The 26844-nt window shown below is 48.9% G+C and overlaps 1 protein-coding gene and 2 long non-coding RNA genes across 4 annotated transcripts in view; 2 read left to right on the top strand and 1 right to left on the bottom strand.

The window, feature by feature from the left end:
- Window positions 1-567: 567 nt before the first annotated feature.
- Window positions 568-11089, top strand: LOC137477802 (uncharacterized). Its single transcript, XR_011001187.1, has 3 exons — window positions 568-706; window positions 9418-9499; window positions 10958-11089. It is a non-coding gene; the product is annotated as an uncharacterized lncRNA (long non-coding RNA).
- A 1044-nt stretch (window positions 11090-12133) lies between these two features.
- Window positions 12134-13828, bottom strand: LOC137477803 (uncharacterized). The gene is made up of 2 exons (XR_011001188.1): window positions 13745-13828; window positions 12134-12344 (listed from the first exon to the last, which is right to left on the bottom strand). It is a non-coding gene; the product is annotated as an uncharacterized lncRNA (long non-coding RNA).
- Window positions 13829-20639: 6811 nt separating this feature from the next.
- Window positions 20640-26844, top strand: part of SGMS1 (sphingomyelin synthase 1) — a 93629-nt gene continuing 87424 nt past the window's right edge. For both annotated transcript variants that reach the window (XM_068197020.1, XM_068197021.1), the window contains exon 1: window positions 20640-20807. The gene's annotated coding sequence lies outside the window, so the exon portion shown is untranslated. The remainder of the gene's footprint in view (window positions 20808-26844) is intronic.

The following is a 26844-nucleotide window of genomic DNA, read 5'->3' on the forward strand; positions in this document are numbered from 1 at the left end:
TTTCTGTTAGAGCCAGTAAATGTGAAGTTAAAAGATAATTAAATACAAACTGGTTTGTGATCCCAGTTTCCATTCCACAAAGGGATTTCTGTGTTCTGAGTTGTCAAGGGCAGACAGAGACCCCACATGGGATCCCTTCCTTGCTCCTCTAACATTACATTAAATCACCACATCCTATTCTATCCCATGAAATTGTTCAGATATGTATTTTGAATGGTTTCATGGGATAGTTTCTATTAGGACAGGGAAAATCTTATCAAGAAGATAGCATTCTATGAGGAGTCACAACACCTGTAATTCATATCCCAAAACTCTGGACAAAGCATTTACACAACAGCCACATTGCCATTTTCACCCTCCACAAGTATTGTGATGTTCTTTTTTTGGTCTTTGTGTCTTCTTTACATCTAAGTTGGAGGCCAAAACCATTTACAAACATGCCTGTTCCAAATGCAACGTTATCAGATTGTTGTCTCTTCTGTTTTCCTTTATTGTTTTTTTTTTTTCTTTCCATCTTCAGTTCTGGTGATGCTGCAGGTGGTTAGTTCATGACTCACATTTCACAGCAACATTTTTTTTGTTCTCTTACATTGCAATCAAATAGTCCTGTCCTAAATAATTACTTCGTTTCTCCTTCATCTATGGATTTTCTGCAGAGGTGCATCCATTTCCAAACCAAGCTCTATTCAAAATGCAACTGAGTAAGGTAATGTACCAACCTCTTCTGAAAACACCTTTTTTCTTATAAACCCTTCTGCTCCTCACTGCTTTGCTGGCCTGTAATTGCCATTAATGGAAGTGTATTTCTTTGGCAGTGAAAGGAGAGAGAACCCAAATTTTCCTGTGTCCCCAGCTGAGTGTGCCATTAGCTGGTCTTTCCAGGAATGAAGAAAATGCTCCCATTGCCAGTCTGAGCATTGGGGTAATTCCCATAGTACAGAACTCACTGCATGCACCTGTACAAGTGAGGCATGGTCTCAGCTCTCTGTGTAATGCTTTTAAACAAAAAGATATTAATTACATGGCCCAGGGAGGAAAAGTGTCAGCCCCTAATTCTGTGTTCTGCTTTCCTTCTCATGAAACTTCATTCCTTCACTGTCAAGGAACAGATCTCTAACCAAGAATCTCTTCCTGCTGGCTGCAACCATTTCTTATTATTTGATGAATGGCCATGATTTTAGGAGAGGAAATAATCATAGAATCACAGAATGATTTGGGTTGGAAGGGACCTTAAAGATCATCTAGTTCCAAACCCCTGCGACAGGCAGGGACACCATCCCAGGCTGCTCCAAGCCCTGTCCAGCCTGGCCTTGGACACTGCCAGGGATCCAGGGGCAGCCACAGCTGCTCTGGGCACCCTGTGCCAGGGCCTGCCCACCCTCCCAGGGAACAATTCCTTCCCAATATCCCATCCATCCCTGTCCTCTGGCAGTGGGAAGCCATTCCCTGTGTCCTGTCCCTGCATCCCTTGTCCCTAGTCCCTCTCCAGCTCTCCTGGAGCCCCTTTAGGCTCTGGAAGGGGCTCTGAGCTCTGCCGGGAGCCTTCTCTCCAGGTGAACAATCCCAGCTGTCCCAGCCTTTCCTCCCAGCAGAGCTGCTCCATCCCTCTGCTCATCCTGGTGCCTCCCCTGGGCTCTCTCCAGCAGCTCCAGGTCCCTCCTGTGCTGGCCCCAGGGCTGGGGCAGCTCTGCAGGTGGGGTCTCACCTGAGCCCAGGGGCAGAGGGGCAGAATCCCCTCTCCCCTGCTGCCCAAGCTGGGGCTCAGCCCAGGGCACGGGGGGGTTCTGGGTCCCAGCTCTCACCCCCAGCACCCCCAGCTCCTTCTCCAGGGCTGCTCCAGCTGCTCATCCCCTGGATTGATCCTGGGAGCTGCCCTGACCCAGGGAGCAGCACCAACAGTTGTTGTTGTGAGTTGTTGTTAGCCTTTGAGCCTCACAGAGCTGAGGCGGCAGGGAAGTCAGACACACAGGAGTGCTGTGGGGACACCCTGGCTGTCACCTCCCCACCAAGGTCTGCATTAACCCTTGTAAAGTCATATTTACAGGAAAATAGACATGTACTGAATGAACCAGCCTAACCTTCTAAAACTAAAGAATTAAGTCATCTTTGTAACAAAACTGCATTCATCTTTATAGATAAGAAAGCTAATGTTACAAGAAAGCTAATGTTACAAGAAGCAGACAAAGCAGAAAAGTTGCTAACAGACATAGGAGTATCAACCCAAATAAAATAACGCTTACAGCATCTACCAATTAGATTAAGAAAAAGATGTGTGCTTACCTTGTAGACAAAATAGAGCTACCAATCAAAAGATGCATAGACAAAGCACAACAACCAATCAAACAATGTGTGATTTTGTAGACCAAGGTAAGAAGTAAATATAAGCAATGTTTAGAAGAACAATAAACAGTTTTTGCCTTATTCACATGAAATCACGCAGAGTCCTTTCTCTTTTCTCCTCAAACCCAGGTGGCCTGGTGTCCTCAATTCATTTGGTTTTAGTTATTCTCCCTAAACAAGTGAATTCCAACATGAGGGCAGAAAGCAAAGCCAAGAAGATCCCAAGGCACTGCATCCTCCAGACACCCCAGCTTTATTTTTCCCAATCGGATGAGCCCTGCAGACACGGAGCAGGCTGGCGGTGGCTCGGCTCAGCCAAGGCACGCACAGCAGCCCAGGTGAGCAGATCTCCCTGAATGTGTCCCTGTCCTGGTCCTGGGCATGAGGAGTGGGGCCAGGCAGAGATGAGTTGATGGGAGACGGATCTGGTCTAGAGAGAGGCAGGAAGGTGAAGGGCTGTGGTGGAGACTCAGAGGAGGTGGAGGGTGTGGGCTTGGAGCAACTCAGCCTGCTTTTGGGTCACGCCTTCACACTGGGAGGTGATGTGGCAGCACCTTACCTCTGGGAGTTCCTCGTGCACCTTGCCTCCCACGAGGAGGGTGCTCCTCTTCCCCCTGAACTTCCCTGGCTCACATGCAGCAGCTGGTGCTTGTGCTGAGTAGGTAGTGCTGTGTTGTTGCTGCTGCTGGGTGGGATGGGAGCACCCAGAAACCCAGGCTCTTGATTCTCTGTCAGTTGGCATCACATCTCAGCTCACCAGTGCAAAGCCACGTCAGCAGAGTGATGCTTGATTTGGGGACCCACTTTTGCACCCTGGGTACCAAACCTCTTTAATCTGGGGGCACTGCAAGGTCCCTGCTGCTCCTTTTGAAGTGTGAGCTCTCCAGAGGCACTTTCTGCTCTTCTGGGCAGTCCTTTGCCTTCTGTGTGTGTGAGTTGGGAGCAGTTTATTATTACAAGGAAAACGATGGGGTTTTCCATAGCTGATGCCACATTTTGGTTAGCAGTGGGAGAACTGGAAAAGGAATGACACATATCATTACTGCTTTCTGCAGAAGGGGCTGAATTCAGATCTCATCTGTGCTGTCCTGATGGAGAGAGAGCGCTCCACATGCTCTCCCCTCTGGCACGGCACCGTTTAAATGTGTGTGACACAGCCTGTTCTCCCAGAAAACACAGAAACCTCTGGGGATCCTAAGTGGTTTGACCTCTTTGCAAGCAGAGTTTCTGGTCTTGCAGTGTGGCTTCACCCTGTGTGGCCACCCCATAATTATGGGGTTGCCTTTCTGTAGCATGGCAGGCCCTTCCAGTTCTGGAGCAGCATGACCCCATGAAGCAAAACAGTCACGCTGTGGAATGGCTTGGAGATTCAAAAACCCAGAGATAAACTCAGAAAGCCTCAAAAGCCAGCCAAACTGGGTTTTCCAAGGGTAAAAGTAAATTTAAATAAGAGTTTCTTTTTCCACATAAGTAAGAGGAGGACAGAAACTACAGAAACTATGTGGACTTGTGCTCTGTATATGGAAAGGTAAATTCCTTGGTTGTATTTTCACCAAAATACAGGCACAAAGAAAGCTCAAAGATTCAGGCAGGCTAAAGGCAAGGGACTATTCAGTAAGAACTGGACAGGCCAAGGGGAAACGGCCTCAAGCTGTGCCAGGGGAGGCTCAGCTTGGACAGCAGCAGGAATTTCTGCATGGAAAGGGTGCTCAGGCCTTGGCAGGGGCTGCCCAGGGAGCTTTGGAGTGCCCATCCCTGGAGGTGTCCAAGGGAGGGCTGGAGGTGGCACTCAGTGCTCTGGGCTGGGCACAAGGTGGGCACTGGGCACAGCTGGGACTCATTTTCCAGCCTCAATGATTCTGGAATTCTATAAAGAATAGAAGAGCAGTTAATGAATGAATGAATTAATTAATCCAATGCCATTCTTTTTAGTATGGTTCTGTCAGACAGGGTTTGGGCTTGGATGGCCCAAAGAAGACCGTGGTAATGAAGTTTGCTGATAGCACAAAGCTTGACATTGCCCCAGTACAGAGAACAAGTCAGAGATAGGATGAAGTTTAACAGTGAGAAATTCTTGCAGCAAGCAGGGATTTCTGCTGCAAACTCCAAAGCTCAGAAGGACAAAGGAAAAGAAAGACTTGAACAGACCAGCAGATCTCCAGGCAGCTGGGAGCCCTTGGTGTGGCACGGCCACCTAACGGCAAACAGGAGTTTGAGGCAGGTCAGAAGTGACATTATCAGGGCACAGGGAGAGAGTAACACTCCCCACTGTGGGTGGCCACAGCCACAGCCACCCATGGGCAGGGCTGCAGGGAAACTCTGCTGGGTGGTGCACAGCTTCTGAGAGGGCACTCAGGTGGCTGCAAATCAGACATGAGTGAACACGGATGGGACATCAGGAGGACTCTCTGCTGGAAAGGGACACTTTGGGAGCAGTCTTCCAGCAGTAAATGACCCAGCTGACCTCAGATGAATTCAGCAATCTCGGTGAGAGGAAGGAGGTGCTTGGTGAGATGGGATGTTTCCATCGTGTTCTCTGTTCTTCTCTGCTTCCAACCAGAGGTTCCAGCCTGCAGCGCTCTTTTACAACCCAGCTCTTGCCCAAGACAAAAGGGGTGTTATAGTAACAACAATAGTGTGACTTCGCCTGACCAGTGCCATCCATCCCTGCAGGAAAACAGGAGTGGAAAAGCTCTGAAAGAGCTTCAGAAAAATTCAGTGTCAGGAGTTGGCATGAAACAAATCCAACTGTATCACGCTGCATTCAAAGCCACATCTTATTAAATCATTCAGGATGAAGGACTGGAAACAGGGGCAGTTTGCCAAGTTATTCAGCAGATGTATATTCACAGCTGGTCAGCAGCTTTCTAAAATTACCACAGTCATCTAAGACAGATTTTCTTCATGACCAAGGCAGGTTTTTAATAGATTCAGGAAACAAAATGTTGTCTGGTAACATTTATCCTAATTCTAAGGCAGTAAATTATCTTCCTGATACTGCTTTTCAATTCCTTCTATGTTTTCTATTCCTTTTCAGAATTTTTATTTTCTTTTAAAAAATGTTGATCACCCTCATTTACCCTTAGAAGAGTGAGACCATGCTAACTTCTGTCTAGTTGTAAAAGGCTGGTTTATAGGGAATTATTTAAAGAAGTTTAGAGGCAATTTAAATATGGTTCAAATTTTTTTTCGGATCTGGACGAGTTAACTTTTGTAATTTTATTTTTTCCTCAGCATGTAACAACTCACTGCTGCTCACATTGCTTCTCTGCCTACTCTTCACTGCCCTGTTTTATGAAATTTAGCTTTCATCTCCTCTAGACTTGAGAGAAGGTGAGGCATTAGGAAGCCAAGGAAATTACTGTACTCGCCAATACGCTCTTACAAGAGGAGAAGCAAATATTGAGAGTGAACTCCCAGTCCCTTCAGCTTTAGAATGAAGACAGGTGCTTGTTGTTGGCTGCAGCCATGCCAAAGGTGCCTCATAGTTATGGGAGCAGGGGCAGTCCATACCAGTTGTCATACTATCATAGAATCACAGAACCCCAGGGTCACTGAGGCTGGAAAATCCCTCCCAGCCCATGGAGTCCCAGCTGTGCCCAGTGCCCACCTTGTCCCCAGCCCAGAGCACTGAGTGCCACCTCCAGCCCTCCCTTGGACACCTCCAGGGATGGGCACTCCAAAGCTCCCTGGGCAGCCCCTGCCAAGGCCTGAGCACCCTTTCCATGCAGAAATTCCTGCTGCTGTCCAAGCTGAGCCTCCCCTGGCACAGCTTGAGGCCGTTTCCCCTTGTCCTGTCCCTGTTCCCTGGCAGCAGAGCCCGACCCCCCCTGGCTGTCCCCTCCTGTCAGGAGTTGTGCAGAGCCACAAGGTCCCCCCTGAGCCTCCTTTTCTCCAGGCTGAGCCCCTTCCCAGCTCCCTCAGCCGCTCCTGGGGCTCCGGCCCCTTCCCCAGCTCCGTTCCCTTCCCTGGCCACGCTCCAGCCCCTCCAGGGCTCTCTGGCCGGGAGGGCCCAGGACTGGACACAGCCCTCGGGGTCCCTCGGCAGGGCCAGCCCAGGGGCCAGGCCCTGCCCTGGGGCTGTGGCCACCCCATGGCTGGCACAGCCCAGGGGCCATTGGCCTCGTGCCCCCCTGGGCACCCCTGGGCTCCTGTCCAGCCCTGGCACAGCCCCCAGGGCCTTTCCCGACGGGCCCTTTCCAGCCCCTCTGCCCAGCCTGGAGCTGCAGGGCCTGGGGTGACCCCAGGGCAGGACCTGGCACTTGCTGAACCTCAGCCCATGGATCCAGCCTGTCCTGATCCCTCTGCAGAGCTTCCTGCCCTCCAGCCAGCCCGGTGCTGTCTGTGAAGTTACTGAGGGCACCCTCGGTAGCTCTCACACTGAAATCTGTTCCCTGCACTCACTCTGGTTTTGGCTCTTACATATTGCACAGTTTTTATGCTGCCCAGGCAGTGTGGGTTGCAAACAAAACATATCATCCATCTGTACTTTTGGAAAGGTTTTGCTCCACCCAAAGGCAGGCTGAGGCTGGTGGCAAACAGAGCTTTGCAGAGGAAATCCGTTGTTGTGCTCCCAGCTCTGCCAAGGGCTCAGCTGATCCTGTGTTTCAGAGCACAGATTCCAATAACTGGAATGAAGCAGCACATCAGTCATCAGGCTCTTTCTTTTAGCACTGTTAGCAGTCACACCACAAAAAGCAATTGAACAGAAAGGGGCATTCAGCTGGGGCTAGCTGAGTCTTAATCTTTTGTCTGGAAAATCCTTAAAATCCCCATTGAGGACTGGAGTAACAAATTAAACTTTTGTCTGCTTGCCCCTCCGAATCAGCGCATGTCAGTAACACTGTGAGCGTGGATAAAGGAAAAGGGAGTTGTGGGCTGGCTTCACCATTCATTAAGGTAAAAGTCATTTACTCTTCTTTACACAGGGCTGGAATGGGCTGTGCAACAGTGCTTGGGGGGCATGGATCTGGACACAGCAGGGGTGCAGAAATGGTGCTGCCGTGTCCTGCTTTGGGAATGACTTTGAGTCCCATGCTGAACGCAGAAAGCTATGAAAAACATCTTATTTTCTTTATGTGTGCATGGAGAATCCACTCAAACTCAAAATTCAACGATGAATGGGATGTTTTACCCCTCTTCAGGATCCTTGGTGTTTGCAGGTCTTTGGTTACAGAGCAGTCAAAGCCAAACCTTTCCTGGTAGCAATAGGGATGCACCGATGGCCCCTGACCCCAGACTGCAGCTGGGAGGTTCAGGGTGGGTGTGGGGTAGCACACCTTCCATGGAATCACACAGTCACAGAATCATTATGGTTGGAAAAGGCCTCCAAGGCCTCCAACCTTTGATGGCACACCACCGTGCCCACTAAGGCAGCCGCCCCAGGACAGACACTGGGAGGGTTTAGGAACCTCCCTGAAACAGCCCGTGAATGAGGGACCAGTGTAACACTGAATGGAAGAGATGGGAAAGCTTCCTGTGAAGCAAAACTCAAACACCTTCCTTTGAAGGTAACTCAAATTCATGTTTGACAGGTAAACTCAAATTCCTGTTTGACAGGGAAAAGAGTGTTTTTCTGTTTTCACGTTTTCTGTGTTGTTGTGGCTGAGGAAACAAACCTCTGTGCACAGAAACAAGCTCCACGTGGGAGGTGCTGCCTGATAACATGGTCAAACCCCAGCAGTTCTTTCCTTGCTTTCTGTGGGAGGTTACAGGGGCTGTGGTGGTTTTGTTGAAGGCACTGGTCCGTTCAGGAGCCATGAACTCAAGCTTTAGAGTTTCACAAACAGCAGGGTCTCCTTTTTAATCACTGTTTTTATGTCTTGGGAAACAGTGCTCTGTAGAATGGAGCTCTTATTTCTCTTGGCTTTCCTGACATCTACCCTGATTGAATGTCTGTTTGTTTCACTCCTGTCAGGATAAAATCTTTTATTTTTGGCAGATTCCCCGTGCTGGAATTCACTTTTGCAGTTGATACTTTAATGGCGCATGGCTGCAAATTGATTTTGTAAAACATTTTACTCAAAATGCCAGGATAATAATTTACTGTGCTTGTCATTGGATCTCTTTTTGCTTAGGCACTCCCTGCACTTCTTGAGCTGTGGATGTGAAATAAGCTTCAGTGAAATTTGGCAGGATGTGAGCTGCAGCATTAGTTGTATGAGGTGTTAGCACCCAAACCCATCATTTTGGAAGTTTCAGTGCCTCTCCTCCATAAGGTGCTGTTACACATGTTCACTACATGAACACAGGCACCTTTGTGGAAAATGTTCTTCAGTAGACCCACAATCCGTGACTGTCGGATAAATTCACTTGTGAACTGATTCTGTGTAGAAAGGGAGTCTTATACCCATTTATCATAATGAAAGGGATTCCTTAAGCACTATGGAAAACAGCCACCTACAATTATCACTCAGTAATTTAAAATGCCAGTTGCTTCCCTTTCTGACACAGAAAATATATGTCTATGCGTGCAGTAAAGGTATTTAATGATCACATGCTGCATTAACAGGATAGGAAAATTAATCCCATCCAATATAAAAGTATAAATATCATTAGCTGAACCAAGATGAATGTGACGTTCTTGGTGAGTGAGTCTATTTTTGGGAAATCACGGGGTTGGAATAAGATTAAAATAAAAAAGAGGTGACACTTGGCTCTTCTAACTAACTGTAAAATACTCCCTTTTCCACTAAGAGATTACAGCTTGTTCCTTTCACAAAGCCTCTGGATTAGCCTCTCTATAATTTCAGCCTGAGAAAAACTCTAGGGTTGAAGCAGACCCTCTTACTACAAACTGTGGAGTGACAGGACAAGGGGGAGTAGGTGTAGATCAGCTATTAGGAAGAAAGAAATCCTTCCCTGGGAGGGTGGGCAGGCCTCGGCACAGGGTGCCCAGAGCAGCTGTGGCTGCCCCTGGATCCCTGGAAGTGCCCAGGTCCAGGGACTTGGAGCAGCCTGGGACAGTTGGAAGGTGTCCCTGCCCATGGCAGGGGGTGGAATGAGATGAGCTCTAAGGTCCCTTCCAACCCAAACCATTCTGTGATTCTGTGTAACCAACGTAGCTTATTTTTGCAGAACAAGTTTACAAAGCAGCTCAGCTTGTGCCACCCTTAACATTTCCCCTGACCTCCAAGACTATACTTAAACTTCTCATAAGGTAAAATTCATTCAGTTGGACTTAGCCAAAGCTGTTTATCTCATGGAATATTTTAAAAGCCAATCTGTTCCCTCTGTTGGTGTATTTTTACTCTGATTTAAATAGACACAGAACAAAACACTTGTGGTCTGTGTGTTTAATGGGCTGTGTGTTTAAAGATCCTGCCCTGCCTTTTCTGGTCCTACCAAAGCTGCTGATGGCAGCCTGAATATACTTTTGCAGCTTCTGTTGTCATTATAAATTTTCCTGCTAATGAACAAGGCTGTTCCTCAGAGTTTATTTAACCAGGAGAAATGCTGGTTGCATTTGAAGCTATCTCACCATTATGATTTTAAGCCCCCAGGTATTTTGCACACTTTGCAAAAGCTTGATCCCACCACCAGGATCAGAGATCTCCTTCTGGAGGCTCTGACTCCTGAGGCACATTGACATTTGGCTGCTGAGGCAGCAACAGAGTCAGGGAACCCATTCCAGGACATGTGGTTGGAACAAGGGCTAATTCATCCCCAGGAATAACTTTGAACTGACACAGAAAGTCAGCATTTCTCCCTGCTCAGGGAAGCCAGTTAATTCTTCCAAGGCCTTATTTTTAGCTGGAGATAACCATGGGCTGTTAAACACCCAGAGAAGCTGCTAGAAGCCCTGTGGCACCAGGAGGGTCCTGCTGCAGCAGCTCTGTGTTCCATATGGGCCTCCACATCTGACTCCTCCTGCCCATTCCTATGGGGACTACACCTGCACAACAGCCCCCATGGCATGGACATAATAAAGTGGGGTTTGACAGAAGCCAGAGAAGAACCTTTCTAAGGTAACAGACACTATATATAAATATATATATGACTTCCTTTGCTGCTGCCAAGCAGATCAAGGCAGGAGGCAAACCCATCTATGCTCGCCTTGGCCTGGGGAGAAGGGTTCAGCAAATCAAAGGCAGGATTTGGCCCACTGATGTGTTTGGACACAGTAGGTAGCAGATCTTAAGTGGAGAAAAATGTTCTTTAATCAGTATCTTTTACTTTATCACCATTAACTCTGTCATGCTAATACAGTGTTACTGATTAAAGCTGCTGAGCTTCCCTGTAATAGTCCTGAATTACTGTCAGGATAATGAGATTTCCATTTTTTCCATTTCTAAACGTCCTGTTCGTGCCATCCAAATCACATCTGCATTCATGTACATGTCCATTAGGAATTATTCTCCCTTCCTGCATCAAAGATACCACACCACACTCAGCTGGAACCAGCTTTCCTCTGGTTTACTGCTTGGTTCAGGACTATTATTGTCAGCCCTGGGGTATTGCTGCTGTGTATTTAAACAGGCCTTGAAGGACATTTGCAGCTCTTGGTGCACAAGGCTGAGCTCTGAGGGACATGGGCTACTGGGTGACAGCAGATAAATTATTTGTGCTTATTAATCATGTCTAATAAATCCTCCTTGCACCAAGGGTGCTCCTACAGTGGTGATAATCACACCCAGTGATGGTTGGGCATGGAAGTCAAAACTGCTGCTGCAGAAAGAAATGTTTCCAGCCAGGACAGAGGCAACAGACAACGGCAGTGCCACCAGAAATGCGAGAGCAACAAATGGAGTTGTGGTAAGTATATTTCTTTCTCTCTTAGGATTTTTAATAGAGGTGTATAGAGAGAAAGTAAGATAAAACAATTTTTATTTTTGTTGTTTGGTTTTTTAATGTGGAATGTGCTTGGAGAATTGTTTACCTGGGGTGATTGCTTGACTGGATCCTGGTGAAGATTGTTTGAGCCTGATGGCCAATCCAACCTACCTGTGTCTGGACTCTGGAGAACAACTTGTGATAGTTGTTAGATATAGTAGTTAGAAAAGTAGGTTTGTAGTTTTAGTATCTTCCTTTATATAGTATATTAATGTATTATAGCACAGTTATAATAAAGAAATCATTCAGCCCTCTGAACTAGAGTCAGACACCATCATTTCTTCCCATTGGGTTCGCCTACATTTTACAATAGGGAATGATGGCCAGGAGGTCTGACAGTGAAGCCACCGCACTGGCAGTGGCATTTGATACAGCCCTGCAACAATCCCCAGCTCCAAATCTGGACTCCAGCACAGCCCATCTAACAAGAGGTGTTTTAGCTGCTTACAGCTTGTTTTAGGGTGAGGCTGCTGTGTTAACCTGAGCTTTGGGTGACCTCTCAGGATGCCATCTCCACAATCTGCATTTTTATCCAAAAAACTCAGGGCAGCCTCTCCCTTTGCTGGCTGCCAGGTCACCTGGGTGCCATAGCACCTTCCAGGACAAAGCCCAAGCCTTGGCTGACTCGAGGGGCTTCAGATTTCATTTTGTTCCAGCTGTCTCATTCCAAACCAAGAGCAAAACTAATATTTACAATTGTATCGTTATCAATTAAAATATTGACAAATTTATGTTGCGAATATATTGACATCTACTTTGCACAAACAACAGGGTTTGGTGACATGAATCTTACACCTTGTTCAAGCCCCTAGGTTGTTCTGGAGTTTCATTATTCAGGCCCCTGTTCCACTGTTCCTCTTGTATAACTTCAGGTACCCAGTTGAAATCAGCTTGATTTTGTATGGTTCTCTCATTAGAATATGGGGAGACAAAGCATGAAAGATAATACCAATTTCTAAAAAAAACCAGCAAAATACCAGTTAACAATCATTCCTTGGCATGAAAGTAAAATCACATTATGATCTGGAAGAAGAAAGTGCAAATAGGATTTCAGTAAATAAATACAATAATGGTTACCATTCTCATGCAAGAGCAAAAGTCCAGGAACAGCTGAATACAAATTAGTATTATTTTCTTCCATCTAAAAGTACTTACAGCCAAAGAAGTGGATCCTGCAAATAGAACACATTAGATCCTTCTGGGCTCCCACTGATGGTTTCCCAAAGCAGAAAAGATTAAGTTAATAGCACAAACATGGGCAAGGTCTAAAGGCATCAATAAAGACATAACACAGTATTTTTTGCAGTTATTCTTAGATCAAAATTTAGTTAATGTTTTTTAATACAACTCCTGAACTTGCTTCAAAGATATGTGATGAGATGAGTTCCAGGGAAAGAGCAGAACAACAGAAGTTTTCAGCCCAGATAAGCTAAAGTTAAGGTAAAATCTATTTGCAGTGCCCACTGCTAAGCAATTAATTGTTCACCATGACTCTCATTTATTGAATAATTTTATAGACTGATAACAGAGGAGAAAAGCAGAAATCACAGCAAAATTTTGTTTGCGCTGATTTCTGATGTATTAAACATTAAAAAGATGGTGGTTGTTATTAGTGACATGGAAGCCTTCCCTAGCTGTAAGTTACCCTAAGATTGCATCCGAGCTAATACAATTTCAAGGGAACATTCTCTGCTGTGATCTCCAAACAGAGGCCAAACACACGTTACACATCCTCTTTTATGCTCCTCACAATATTAGCCCAATTTGCAGAACAAACACATTCAACCCTCAGCCCTCGGGCCGTGACCCGTGAATAACACCGCTAATGGGATTGTGCTCCACACAAAACTCCCGCTGGATTTGATGGGAGCCGCTCCACCTCCCGCCCTCTTCCCACACACCCTCCGCCATCCTCTCCTCTGAAAGGCACCCGCGGCCTGGGAGACGGAGGTCTGAGCCCCGGCAGTGCCTGAGCCACCAAGTTGCTTTGAGCTCCTTTTGTTTCTTTAGCAGAGGTGGAAATGACATCGTTTTTTGCAGTTATAAATTGTGTGGCCACGCTGAAGGGGTCCAGGCTCAGCAGGAGTGAGGAGGTTGTACCATTCTGAGTTTTCTATGGCTTATACTGCTCTGCAATCCCACTCAAGTACTGTTCTCTAGCTCCACTTGGACTTGGGTGTTAAATCTTCAAGTTACCAACATTTGCCATCAAAATGAGAACCTTATCATCAGCTTCTCCCCTTGTTTCCTTTCTTCCTAAAAGCAGCACCAGGTTATTGTATCCAGAGGCTGTTGCAGGGAAAACTGTAGAAGCCCCAAAGCTGGGAAAACGTTTGATGCTCATCCTCACATGGAGAACCTGATGTCCTCAAGGTTTATTTGATTGTATATATTTATCAAGCTGGTAAGAGGATATCCACCTGTTTTATCTGATATTTCCTTGAAAGGATACAGGGATCCAGACAGAGATTTATTCTAAGGACAGAATCACAGAAAACCCAGAGTTGGAAGGGACCCACAGGGATCATCAAGCCCAACTTCTGACCCTGCACAGACACCCCAGTAGTCTCACCCTGTGCCTGGGAGGGCTGTCCAAACACTTCTGGAGCTCTGGCAGCCTTGGGGCTGTGCCCGTTCCCTGGGGAACCTGGTCAGTGCCTCAGCACCCTCTGGGGGAAGAACCTTTCCCTAATAGCATATCCTTAATTTCCCTCACCTGATGCATGACAGCAGCAGTGTTGGGAAGGGAGCTCTGGAGATCTCCACTCCAGGGCAGGACTATTGCTTGCAATCAATCAGGACAATGAAAATATCTATTATTATTATTATTATTGGTATTGGTATTGTTGTTATTATCATCATCATCAAAAGAAGCTTGATTTATAGACCTTATGCTAATTTGAGGAATGGAGCTGGCTTGGGGACACAGGGCACAAATCACTAGGGAGCTTTAGGCACTGAGTTCAACATGATAACTGCTAAACCCACTTAGCAGAGGCTCATTCTGACCTTAGTCCTGTTATCAGAGCTGCAGTCACTAGGAACAGGAGTTTGTTTTTAAAATACAGATCGTTTTCTTCCTTTGGGCTGGCTTCAAAGGCTACTGCTGCCCCTACAGGGAAAACCGAGAAAATCCAGCTTGGGAATGAAACTCGTGCCCTCCTCGGCTGCCAGCACAACAGGAGCACAGAATCCCCAAACCTTTTCTTGGCAATGGCAGCTCCCAAAATCACATGAGGTGAAGGACATATAGAGAGTGTGATATGAAAAAGCCTCCAGGATGGGATCCCAGGTCTAATCAGGAAGGCAAGCTGCCACTGGTGACTGCAACATCTCTGGGCTCAGCAGAAAACCACACAGAGCTTCACTGGGAGTCTCCAGGAATCCTTTTGCTCCTGCCCCTTGGGCACCATGGAGATGACACGGTGTGGAGCTCAGTGGCCTGGCACAGGGGGACAGCCAGGTTTTCCTGGGTCTCCAAAGGAAGTGACTTGAAGATGATCTGGAGGCATCATCCTGCTTGTCAACTTGACATCAGGTTAAGGTGGGGGCATTTCCTCCTGTTCTGCACTGGGGAGGCCATGGCTGGGCACTGGGACCAGTTTGGGCTCCAAGGCATCTCCAAAGCAAAGCAAGCCTGGGGACACCCTGGCAGAGGTGGGTGGCAGCCAGGGAAAGCAAGGAGAGGCTGTGGGAGCCAGGCTTCCACAGCCAGAGAAGAGGATGGGGCAAAGGGGTCCAGTGGCCTCTCCTTCTGCTCAGAGACATCTTGGGGACATTTGGGATGGGTTCTGCTCAGCGGAGCACGGCTGCATCAGCACAGCCAGTCCCAAGGAAACAATTCTTATTCTTACAAATTCACTGTTAGTTCCTTGCCTCAAGAAATCTGCGTCTTCCCAGCCTCTGCTGTGCTGAAAGCTCAGCCCTGAGCACTGGCAAAGCCATTGCCTCCTGTTTTCCCAGGATTTCAGCATGTTGCTTGCAGAATGAACCTGCTGGCAAAGTGAATACGGGGAGCATCCACAAGGTAATCTCTCTTGAAAGCCTGGAGCTAATCAGGCTTCCCTGAGTCACTGCAGAGCCACAGCACTGCTAAAATCCCACCTTGGCGCTGCTGATTTCCCAGAGCAAGGCTTTCTTCTCCCAGCTCCTGTCTGGAGAGGTAACTGAGTTTTAATGACTCCACAATTAATGCCTTTTGGGCTGCCGGACCTGCCCGAGCACGCAGGCTCCGTCTGCAGGGAGGAGGATGCAGCAGTGCGGGCTCCGGTCCAGGCTCAGCTGAGCCCTGCTGCTGTGTCTGGAAAACCCTTTTGGGGATAAGCACAGGTTTTCCAAGGAAACAGGCACGCCGGGACATGCAGCACAGCAACGATCCACATCCACGTCAACGTTTATTTATTCACAGTTCATGTAAGGGGAGGCAGGGGTGGGGGGGAGCTTTTGGGATGAGCAGCGCTGGCATCGCGTTGGAAAAACCAAAGGGCTGCAGCACGTGAGGTATTGTTTCAGTAGGAATTTCAAAGCAAATCAGATCCAAACTCCTGCCACAGCAGGAGTACAGAGATAATGGCCCCGCGGAGCTGCTGCTGTCCCTGTCACCTCGTACCACCTGTGACCCTCCGACACGGAGAGGGTGGCACCGTGCCCTCCTTGTTGACGCAGCAAGAGGGCTGCAGAGCACAGGCTGGTGTTGAGGGGGGTTGTTGAGAACACCCTGCTCCATGAACGGGTGCTGAGGAGCGTTGCCAGCCCGGGAGCTCCTGGCGGGTTTTGACAAGCCTGGTCGGGAGCAGGCGCTCGCTCCTTGGGAGAGGAGGCAGCGCCGGAGCCAGAGACGGGGCAGGAAAGGGACTGAGGGATTTGATGAGCCTGGGAGCCGCCCTTCTCAGGAAATACAGCACTTTCTGGAAACTGCTTTTTTCCCCTAAGAGGAGAAGCAAACCCCGTTAGTAGCAAGAGGGAAGAGAATATCTTCCCGGGATGCTGGAGAAGCCCGCTCGCTGAAGGGGCCGGGAGCGGGGATATCTGCAGCGGGACACCTGGAGTCGTCAGCTCCATCCCGCTCCCAGCCCCGCGGCTACTCATCATCTCCAGCCCAGTGGGAGCTGCAGCTTTTATCCCAGAGCCGTGTTTCGGGATCCTCTGTCGCCCTTTCATTATCCCACGGGAAATGCCTGGCACGGCACTAAAGGAAATGCTGTACGGATCCACTGAAGGCACGGAATGGGCTGTCCTGGTTCTAGACCTGAAGCCCAGGGACACGTCCAGTCCCCAGGACCCTGGGGAGAGCAGTGCCCAGCCCAACCAGGACACTGCTTCCAGAGGGATGTTCTGGCAAGGCAATGACAGCCTGTGCCCCTGGAAAACCCACCAGTCCCATCTGGAGAACTGCTGGCTTGCTTTCCCCTTGGAATTGCCTTGACTTCCTTCTTTTACCATCTTCCACACTTCATTTTTCTTTCTTCTGTTTAAATGGGGAAATGTTTTTGCCCTCTCTCCATTAAGAGTTTCTCCTTTGACTTCCAATTTTGACACATTTCCCCCAGACATGTGCTATTTTAATCAGAAGCAATCAGCCATTAAAGCCAGATTAATTAAAGAAATTAGTTTACGTATTTTCCTAATGATCTGAAACAATCTTGCATTTATAATGCTGTTTGTCTGCAACCCATCACTGCTTAATATCCCTGATCAGAGAGGATGACGCCATCACCATTAATCACTGCTTGAATAACAAAGTAGCTGAACGGAATCTCCTGCATCCTTTGGAAACAGGGATTTTGGTCTCTTTTCCCATTTATACTGCAGCTAACAGCCCTGTCCTGCAGTTCCTTAAAGCCACAGCATGTGGATTCACTGTGCTCTTTGCTCGACTCCATTCACCATGTATTTAATTCTGATTTTTTGCTCTGCTGCCTTATTCTGAACAGCCCTTGCTACCATCAGGGGACAGGGACAAAGCCCTGTGGGACTCTACACATTTGGAGCAACGACCTCTCTGGCTGTTTCTATTTCTAAGGCTTTTAAAACCATCACAGTCGGTACAAACCCATCAAACATCAGGGTTTGGTGTGAAGACGCTGAATTAATGATGTCATATGGAGTCAAAATGATACCAAAAAGATATCTCAAAGACACTGAGCTGATGGTGCTGTTCGGTGTAAATGGTGTCATGGATAAATGCACTAAATGAATGATGCAACCCACACAAATGATGTCATAAATGCTGTCAGTGAGGAAATGATGTCATCAAGGGATGGCATAAATGATGGGTACAGGGCCATTGCTGCCCTCAGAGAAGGACCCTTAGTGAGTGAGGTAAGATGAAGGTAATTGAAATTTTACTTCGTTTAATATTAGTTCATTAATAAAGTGTCAGCATGCTAATAGTCAACATACCTTGCTAAATAAAAATACCTCTTCCGCTGGAACATCATCGATTTAAAGATTATTGATCAATGCCTAATGACTGTGACCTATTAGCATTTCACTGTTGATCCACTCACATTGATTCTGATTAATCAATTTATTCAAAGCTCCAGCCAAGAAACCCCCAGCTGAGCTCATCCACGGGCAGGGACACCTTCCAGGGCTCCAAGCCCCATCCAACCTGGCCTTGGTGCTGGCACACTCTTGGAATCTCCCCCACACTTGGGGGTTGGTTGTAGCCAGGCAGGAAATACTGTTTTCAGTGGCTCAGCAGGATTAAGCCCAGGCAGCAGCCCGGGACAGCTATTCCTAAGCCTTTTGGATGGCCCTTTGTCATTCCCAACAGGGAGGTGAGGCTCCCAGGGAAGCAATTTGCACAGCTTCAGGTTCGTATTATCTGCTGGAAAACGCCCATCCTGGGGGAACAACCCCGGAAAGGGGGGATTTATTGTACGAGAGAAGTGTCAACAACATTAATCCTATTAGAGCACTGTGAGATGGGATGGCAAGAAACCATAGTCGGGAAGGAAACAGCCACCTGCTGAAAAGCAGGAACCCTCTTAACCCCCCCCCCACCCCGTCCTCATGGCATTGCACAAGGAGAGCAAACGGAAAGATAAATTCCAGTTGGGATTGCCAAGCACTCCAAAAGCTCCACGGCCCCAAGGGAGATGCACCAGCACCCCCAAAAGCCTTCCCTATTCCTAAACTCTTCCTGGTTTCCTCTTCCTCATGCAAGCCAGCCTGATCAACCCGGGGAAAACCAGAACAGAGCTGCCAGTATTAGATCTACTCACAAATAAATCCCTCCTCAGGGGTGAGAGAATCAAAGCTGTTGGCATCTGGTGTCCCCAGCACCATGCTCCTGGATTTCTCCAGAACCCTTCTCCAAAGCCATTCTCTTCCATCTGCATTTCCCCTCCTAACTACCGAAGTTTGCACAGGGTGAAAGCTGTTGCCTGGATCCTGAGGTCAAACAAAACTTGTCCACTCTTCACTGGCGCTGATGAAAATCTGTGAGGAGCTGCCGGTCACAGCAGACTTTAAATAACTTCCAAGCTGGCTCTAAATTTGCATTTTATTACACAGAGAATTTTCTCTTAGAATGGCTCAACTCCATTTTTAGAAAGTGCAGGACTGACAGCTCTTTACAGAGGCCCAGGACACCACTGTGTTTCACCTGTCCCCGTGCATAAATTACTATTTATTCAAGCTTAATTCTTAGTTTTGCTTGGGTAATGTCTGCAATCACTTGTTGATTGGGATAAGTCACAAGGATTTTTTTCAGATTTTGTTTTGTTTACGTGCCAAGATCAGCAAAACATGTGTCTTGGCTCAGTGTTACTCAAACACACGTACATCCAGTCCCTCCCATGTGTGTTATCATCCTCTCATGCCTGGGACAGGGGGAGCTGGATGTGTTGCTCTGCTATCTCCACAATCTCCTGGCTGGAAAAATGCCTGAAATACTGGAAAAGTTTTAATCAGACCTTGCAGATCTTCCCAGGCTGGGGAACAGCCCTGCAGAGAACCAGGCTCAGCACACACAGGAACCCCTCTGTGGGCACCAGGAAAGGATTTTGACCTTTTGGCATGGAAAAACCCCAGTTTTGTATCAGAAGTCACAATTTATGAAGTGCAAGGTTTGAAATGGGTGTTAGTGGTCACGGAACAAAATTTGAGCCTCTTTCTGTCTGGGGATGGTGACACCCAGGGGTTGCTCCTAAGCTGAATTGTCCTGTGAGTTTATTTTAACTGAGATTTTATTAGTAACATCTCCAGAGCTGACAGAGAACTGAAGCCCAATGGCCAGTAGAGCTCCTGCAGATGGAAATAAAGGCAGGTAGCAGAGTTTGCTCCAACACCCTGCACTCTGCTTTTGGGAATCTTGGGACAGGATGTGTTCATCCCGGTCCAGGATCACGAGGGAATTCTCCCCAATATCCCATCTAACCCTGCCCTCTGGCAGTGGGAAGCCATTCCCCCTTGTCCTGGCACTACATGCTCTTCTAAAAAGTCCCTCTCAGTCTTCCCTGTAGGTTTCCTTTAGGTACTGGAAAGCTGCCAGATGGATTTAGGAGCTCTCACACCCTGCTACACCTCAGCTCCTTGGAGCAAGCTACACTGATGTCAGAATCTAATATTTTGGAGGCACTACATATGCTCAGATGGTTTCAGGATGGCTTCTTTGGGGCCACACCCCGAGGGCTGTGTCCAGTTCTGGGCCCTCCTGGCCAGAGAGCCCTGGAGGGGCTGGAGCGTGGCCAGGGAAGGGAACGGAGCTGGGGAAGGGGCCGGAGCCCCAGGAGCAGCTGAGGGAGCTGGGAAGGGGCTCAGCCTGGAGAAAAGGAGGCTCAGGGGGGACCTTGTGGCTCTGCACAACTCCTGACAGGAGGGGACAGCCAGGGGGGGTCGGGCTCTGCTGCCAGGGAACAGGGACAGGACAGGGGGAAACGGCCTCAAGCTGTGCCAGGGGAGGCTCAGCTTGGACAGCAGCAGGAATTTCTGCATGGAAAGGGTGCTCAGGCCTTGGCAGGGGCTGCCCAGGGAGCTTTGGAGTGCCCATCCCTGGAGGTGTCCAAGGGAGGGCTGGAGGTGGCACTCAGTGCTCTGGGCTGGGCACAAGGTGGGCACTGGGCACAGCTGGGACTCCATGGGCTGGGAGGGATTTTCCAGCCTCAGTGACCCTGGGAGCAAAACACAGGGAGCAGTGGGCTGGTGCTGCGCACCCCAGGCTGTGCTGGGCAGGGGGGCTGTGGATCCCTCCGGGAATGGGGATGGGAATGGCAACGGGGATGGGAACGGGGTTGGGGATAGGAACGGGGTTGGGACTGGGGATGGCAATGGGAATGGGGATGAGAACGGGGTTGGGGATAGGAACGGGGTTGGGATTGGGGATTGGAATGGGGATGGGGACGGGGGCGGGGATGGGAATGGGGTTGGGAATGGGGTTGGGGTTGTTGAGGCGCACCGCTCCCCGTGAGGGAGGGCCGGGCACAAGATGGCGGTCGGGATGACACGGTGGTCACGTGGCGCGCGGTGCCCCCGCCCCGCCCGCGGCCGCCGCTCGGGACACGGGACACGGGAACGGGACACGGGACACGGGAACGGGACACGGGGAGCGGGCTGCAGCCGCCGCACCGCCCGGGGACCCGCCCGGCGGCCGCACCCACCCGGCCCGCGCCGAGCCGCGGCTCCGCACGGTGAGTGAGCGGCGACCCAGCGGCCTCCGGCTCAGCGCAGGCCCGGGGGCGGCGGGACGGGACACCGGCGGTGACAGCGGGGACGCGGCCGCCGCCGCCCCAGCACGGGCGTGCCGCGGGGGGCTCCGGCTCCTCTTCCCGGCGGCGGCCCCCGCAGCCCCGGAGGATGCGAGGAGAGCTCCGGCCCCCGCAGCACCGGCGGCTCCGGGCGGGCTTGGGGCTGCTCAGCTCGGGGGTGTGAAGAGCTTCGGCCCCGCAGCGCGGGCGCGTCCGGGCCCCTCGGGAAGGTGCGGTCTGCTCAGCCCTGGGCAGTCCGGGACCCCGGCTCGGGGCTGCGGCCACGGGAGCCCGCGGGAGCTCGGAGCTCTGCCCGGGGGAGCTCTGCACCCCGGTTCGGGGGCTGCAGCCCCGGGGTGCCGGGGAGCTCTGCAGCCCGGGCTCGTGGGGCCGCAGCGGGTCCCGGGGGAGCGCCGGGAGCCCGAGCTCGGGCGGCTGCGGCTGGTACCGGGGGAGCTCGGGAGCCCAGCTCGAGGGGCTGCAGCCCCCTCAGCCCCAGGAGCCAGGAGCGGCTCTGTTCCCTTCAGCCTGCTCAGGTCTGTCCCTCGTCGCCCGGTGCTGGCGTGGCGGGTCTGGTCCTCCCTGCCCAGAGGCTCTGCGGAGACATCTAGTCCCCTTAGCTCAGGTGGCAGTGTGGGGGTGAGCCCGGTCCCCTCGGCCTGGGGGCTCCAGTCCCTCTGCTTGCTGGGATGCAAAGGCGGGATGCTCCCTGCTCCAGAGGCATCTGCTGAGAGTGGGAGCAGCTCCATCCCATCCCATGCCATCCCATCCCATGCCATCCCATCCCATCCCATCCCATCCCATCCCATCCCATCCCATCCCATCGTGGTGGCATTGGGGCTGTGCTTCCTTGCTGGGGCTGAGGTTTGTGGGGTGGCACGGGGGTGATGGCTTTGTCCCCCTCTTGGGGGGCAGAATGGGGGTGAAAAGGAGAGACCTCTCCGTCACGGGCGCCCTGGCAGGAGGGTGTGCTCCCTGTTTGCTCGTGGAATGGCTTGCTGATTGCCCGGCTGCAGTATTTGGATTTTTCACGGTGTATAAAGCATGGGGCTGTCTTTGTACTGTGTTCCTCCTGGAGGGCCTGTTTTGATCAAGGTTTCTAATTTATTCTGTCTTGTGTGAAAACCTCATTAAAGAGTGCCTCGGTGCCTTCAAGGCACCATAAATACACGGAGAGAGGATGGGAAGAGAGAGAAAAATATTATTATTTGTAAAAAAACGGGAGCTCTGCCATATTGACATGGTGCTGCTGAAGCTTGCTGATGCAGGCAGCCTCTCCTAGCAGAGCAGCACCGGGATGTCAGTGAACGTCCTCGTGTCACTTTGGCTGATGGTGCAGCCTGGTGTGACAGCAGGATTTGTAGTGATGCCTTCAGACTCCCTTCTCCCAGGTCCACATGGCTGAAAAAGCTTCTTTGTTGGCTTCCATGCCCAGCTGTGAAGCAGTGCAAAACACAGAACCAGTACAAACCACCTGGCTGAAGTCAGTGGAAGTGGTGCTGCGGATCTTGGTGGGTTTGGGCTTAGCTGTGTTTTTTGGGGAGTGGATGCTGTATTGGAGTTGCATTCTGGTTTGTTTTGTGTAGTATTTTGTGGGTGTCAAAATTGCTCCAGCTTTGTGAAGTTGTGTAGAGTTTGGAAAGAGAGGGCAGTCCCCCTGGTTGGTGGCAGACAAAAGGTAAAGGCTGCTTTTCCAGTATAGGTAATAAACCCCCTCTAAATCCAGAGAGATGGCTGTGATTTTTCTGAGTTTGTGGGCATGTGGAGCAGAACTAAATTCAGCTCAGATGCCTTTAGACTGTGTTTGTGATCTGTGCAACAAACGGTGATTCCCAAATTACTATATTTCTTTCTCCTTCTACATTATCAACCTGAGAACAGCATCTCTCATTCATGTTAATTAGCTTTTAATGTGACACAAATTTAATAAATCCAAGTAGGTGGATGATTTTCAGGACTTGCAGGTGTTATGGATGTTATTTGACTGCTCAGAGTTAATGGTTAAAAGGCAGTGATTTGTTGTTTTCCATGGATCTCATTGCTTCTCTCAACACTCATCAAGCTTGAATAGGTGCTACTTTTAATTAGATAATTCTTGAGTTCCCTTGAACTAGACCTGTGCACTGTGGGTGATGATGCCTTAAACGGTCTTCCTTCTTCTGGTTGCTGCCTCTCTGCATCACTCAACGTTGGTTAATTGGTGCACTAAATATGGGTGGCCTGGGACTTACTCAGATTTAAAAGCAATTTCAGCCTGGCCTTAAGGAATGGTTGTGGAATTAAAGGCTTTTTAATTGGGGCAGCAGGACATCCTGTGGGGGAAAAAAAAAAAACCTGCTCAGAAAGAATCCAGACCCTTGCTGGGGAAAGGGCCTGTTGGAGTAATAGAATAAATCCATATAGCATCATCAAAAAGTGAAGGAGTGTTGCACACAGGCCTGAAGGCTGCTTTTGCTGGACATGGCACGAGGTCCCTGTTTCCTGGGGTGGTTTGCAGGGACTTGAGTAGGGCAGGAAGGATTTCTAGGGCTGCCCAGCCAGGTAGGTCCAGGCTGTTCTTTGCTGAAGTGGAGCAGAGCACCTGATGCTGTTTCAGTCGTGATTCAAGTGCAGCACATCAAACCCAGCTGTACGGGGAGAAAGCACTCTGAAGTAGAGGTGAGCTTAAAATGAGCTCAAAAACCTGAGTTTTTTAGAGCTTTCTTGGCTCTGATGGTCATGAACTGAGCTCTGATGTACTGGCAGTGCTTTCTGAAGGATTTTTGGTGTCATTGGAGGCTTTTTGGGCCCAGGGAACCAGCACCCAGAGAGGGGCAGGAGCCCTCTGGAAGGCTGGTGCTCTGCATGGAATCTCCAGCTTTTAATACAGCTTGAATTCCCAAAGTGTGTGGTGTGACATCATTAAGTTCATTATTAAGTCCTGTCCCCTCCTTCCCCTAAATGCTGGGGGAAATGGAGAAGATGGAGGATTGTGTGAAACAGACCAGCTTTTTGGGATTATTTCAACCCAGTCACATTTTATTATTTTGAAAATCTGCTTAGCAGAGGCAGTGTTTGGTGCAGGTTACTTTGCCTTTTCATGGATTAAAAGAACATCCATCCTAATAAGCTGCCAGGTGTAACTGTGTAGTGGGGCTTGGTGGAAGGTGTCCCTGTCCGTGGCAGTGGGGTGGAAAATAGGGTCTTTGAGGTGCCTTCCAGCCCAAACCATTCTGGGATTCTGGGATTTAAACATCTCTAAAACACTTGTCTGTATTGTTTCTGGTCTTATCAAATGTGGTTTTGTAGTTGAGGGGAGAAAAAACCCCCAAATTCTTGAAAGTGACTCTTGATAGTCCTTGATCAAGAACTGGAAAGAAAAAACTTAATTTTGGAGACTGCAACATGTTTCTTAAAGAAATGCAGTTACTGCTGTTGCTGGGCTTTACGGTTGACTCATCCAAATCAGGGGAGCAAATCTAGAGTGGGACAGATGTCCTGTTGATGTTTCCTTTGTGTGCTTCTACAGTCCTGTCTGCTGTCCAATTACACATCCATAATCAAAGAAAACCACTAATAAATCCTTATTGGGAAAAGCATCTTCCCTAGGTTTAGCCTGTGCTAATTTGCTTAGATTTAAATGCACAACAAAATAAATCTCCCTCTGCTTAGAGCCATGACTCTAACACTTTTTTTCCTCCCTGACTTCCTAGCCTGGTCTGGCTTCTGTCTCCCTGATTTTGAAACTGCTTGAAGGTAGCCTTTTCTGTTTAAATGGAACTAAAACAAAGCATATTGCCAGTTGGGGAAAAAAAAAAGGAACCTCTGAAGTCCAGTAGCTTTGGGTTTTTCTAGTGCAGGCAAACTGGCAGCTTCCTTAGCAAGCTGGGTGAGGCACAGGTGTGGTGGCAGAATTCCTCAGGTGGCTTTGCTGGACTGGCTTTTTGGGGTGCTGTGGGCACTGTCACATCCTTCTTAGCTGTGTGGGACAAGGCTTGGGAATTTTATCCCTGCTCTCTGTGTCTGGGGAACAGCACACAGTGGGGCTGCATTGTCTAAGCCTTCATCAGAAGTAAAACCAGGGTAAATCCTCTCTGAAGGACTGAAAGAGCCTTAAAAGTGCCCCTTTCTGAACAGGTGGATCTGGAGAGGAGAGCTTTTGCAGCCTTGGCTTAAGAAGGATTTTTCATAGCTGCCATCTCCTCCTGTCCACTGCAGCCTACTCCTTTAATTTCCTTTACTAAAAAGGAGCATTGCAATTGGGAGTGTTTTACAATTTCCCTTGCTGGTCCATTAGTGTATTAGCTTAGCTCAGTGTGTGTTGAATGCCACTAAATGTCACTTGCAAATCTAATGTTGGGAGCACTGAGATTTGTGCTAATTGAATTTAAAGTCTTATACTTGAATTTGTTAAAATGGCAGAGGCAGACAATTGAAATGCTTTAATGGGAGAGTGGAGGAGCACTTGCAAATCTGCTCTTAAGAGTGAGTGAATCCAACAGTGCATCTGTGTAGATGGAAGGGGAGACCCTGAGCAGACAGATCAGGGTTTGATGGGGTTTTACTGTCCCTTTGTACATTACAGCCTGGTGACAGCTGGCAAAATCCACTGTGTTGAAAGTCTTAATGCTTGACATCTGCTCAGGGTCATTGTTGACACCAACTTAACCTTAAACACTTCTGTAAAAAAGGTAAAAATTATAGAGCCTTTCAGTTCAATTTAAATTTCTGCTTCTCCAGCCATAGTTCTAGGTACTGCTGGAGAAAGGTTAATTGTTTGGGATGTTGGTCTTTAAACTCAGTTGTCTGGGTCTGTCTTCTGGGGCTTTTATTCAGGACATTAGCAACTTCTGCACCTGGGAGTTTGTTGTTCTGGGAGGAGCTGGGGGTTGTTTGGGGTGTTTTTTGTTTGGTTTGTGTTTTTGGTGGGTGTTTTTTTGGTGTTTTTTTTTTTTTTTTTTTTTTTTTTTTTAACAAAAACTGTGGCAATAAACACTTCTTTATGCTTAACTTCAGCCAAATACCCAAGGATTGGTTAGACACAGGAAAGGAGACACTACTGCTGTGGTTTTTGTGAGATAAAGTGTTAAAGAAATAACCCTCGATTGGAAAGGAGTCATAAAGATTGGTCCTTGGCTCTCCAAGTGTGTAAATCTGTGCCTCCCTAGATAGCACAGTGCTTTTAAGAAGTTTGTCTGGAAGCACTTCTATTAAATCTCCTGATACCAGGCTTTGACCTTCTGCCACTGAGCTGGCATTTCATACGGGCTCCTGGCATGAGCTCTCCTGCCACTTTCAAGTAAAATCTTATCAGGCATTAAAAAGTTTGACTCTGCAGTCGAGCACTGTGCCAAAGCTGTAAAAGCCCTATTTGTACACAAAATGGATTTTTGCTTGCTGGGAGGGCTGGGGTAGTGCTTCAGTAACTGCAGGAATGGCTTTGAATCTACATAGTAATGAAACAGCTCCATCGAAATCGAGCGTCTGCTCCGCTCTCAGGTCTGCTCTTTGTCTTCTGTGTGTCCCTGCCTGGAGTTTTACGTAGCCAGCTTATATTGCTCTGGAAAAGTTTGTCAGGGAAGTTAATTTAAAGCTATTTGAAAGGCTTAAACATGGCTCTGCTGTCAGGAGGATGAAAAAGACCTTGAAAGTGCCTTGAGAGCAATTGCTGCTGGAGATACCTGCTTGGCCATGTCAGTGGTGAGCTGCTCCCAGAGGGAGCACTCCAGGGTGTCCTCCTTCAGTGCTGGCACAAAAATTGTGGCTGTCCCATCCCTGCAAGTGTCCAAGGCCAGGTTGGACAGAGCTTGGAGCAGCCTGGGATAGTGGAAGGTGTCCCTGCCATGGCAGGGGGTGGAACGGGTTGGGTTTTAAGGTCCCTTCCTACCCAGACCATTCTGGGATTCTGTGATGCAACAGGGCTCAAAACCCACTTGCTTTAACTGGGAGGGAAAATCCAGCACTTGTGGGTGAGCTTTGCCCCTTGCAGGGGGTGCCAGTG

Source organism: Anomalospiza imberbis, chromosome 8 (genome assembly GCF_031753505.1).
Source record: "Anomalospiza imberbis isolate Cuckoo-Finch-1a 21T00152 chromosome 8, ASM3175350v1, whole genome shotgun sequence".
NCBI lineage: Eukaryota > Metazoa > Chordata > Aves > Passeriformes > Viduidae > Anomalospiza > Anomalospiza imberbis.